The sequence below is a fragment of the Pundamilia nyererei genome, unplaced genomic scaffold, assembly GCF_000239375.1.
Source record: "Pundamilia nyererei isolate P.nyererei 1_Seehausen unplaced genomic scaffold, PunNye1.0 scaffold00048, whole genome shotgun sequence".
Lineage (NCBI taxonomy): Eukaryota > Metazoa > Chordata > Actinopteri > Cichliformes > Cichlidae > Pundamilia > Pundamilia nyererei.
Genome location: NW_005187449.1, coordinates 2,414,142 through 2,415,499, shown reverse-complemented (window position 1 = coordinate 2,415,499; position 1,358 = coordinate 2,414,142).

Below are 1,358 nucleotides of genomic sequence, written 5' to 3'. Positions count from 1 at the left end.
GATGGTCAATTTGGTAAAGTAAATCCGTTGGGCATCTTTCTTTGCCTTTAGACAACAATTCTGATGGCAAAAGAGCCAAACGGGACAGGCAAAAAGAAAAAAAGAAAAAGAAAAAAAAACATCTATTCAGAATTGCAAACCCTTCATCATAATTCTAACTTTCCAGGGTTGGCAGGATACTGAGCAATGCGATTCTGTGAAGTACTGAGCTAGTGAGGTGGTCACTTTGCTATTTCAAGTGTTATAGTATTTAAAATGTTATATAAAATGAATCTTTAAAAACCTGAATGTGAAAGTTTGCTCTGTTTGGTCTGTAGTATCTGAGGTTAGGTAACTAAATGGTGCCTTCAATTATAGATCCATTATTTGTTATTTTCTCACTTATTAAATCACTTACAATGAGACTCCAATGTGAGGATGTCTGTTAAATGAGAAAATGAAGGGAAAAAATGATGTAGACATTCAAATTAAGTGAAAAATGGAATTAAGTGAAACATTGATGGAGGAAAAACACGCAGTCAGTCAGGAGAGCTTTATTTTAGAGTGTCGGACATCCTTTAACTGCTGCTGAAGCATCATTTTTTTATTTGGAAATAAAATCACAGAGGGTTCAGAGGGACTTTTACTTTGAGACAAGATCAGAGCTAAAAGCCTGTCAGAGAGTCGCTGATGGGTTAATACCTGCATGCTCGGTGCCAGACATGGTTTACGCAGGAAATAAAACTCATTTTCTCTTCAAAGTAAAAATTGGGACCATTTCATGTCTTGGGTCTTCCTTTTTTGGAGAATCTCTCGCTGTAGTTCAGATGGGCTTTCTCCATCTGTGCACCTTGAAATAGGCCACAATTAGTAAAAACGTTGAATTCTGACAGCAAAAAGTAAAAATCAGACAATGCTTCAAAGGTTTATCAGTCAGCAGCCACTGTGTGCCCAAGAGATGGTCTGCAGTGATGCACTGTGTGGTGTAGAGAAACAGGAAACAGTTCAGTGCATTTAGGTATCAACTGTAATAAATTATTGATTTAAAAACAAAGGAAGGTTGTGGTCAAGGTGTTGGATACTGAAAGGACAGATTTAGCAGGGCAGCTTCAAAGAATGATTCAGGCCGCCTGACATATTTCTTATCAATGCATTTGTAGCCCTGCTGGTCAGCTGACTTTAAGGAGAAAACAGCGATAGTTGTGAAAATGGCTCGTACCTCTGTCTTATGTTAGTCTTTAGTAATAGAGACAAATTTAAGGGCAGCTGTGGCTCAGTATGATCCCAGTCTTATCTGGCCAAAGTGCCCCCAATACGGCTGTGTGTGTGTGTGTGTGTGTGTGTGTGTGTGTGTGTGTGTGTGTGTGTGTGTGTGTGTG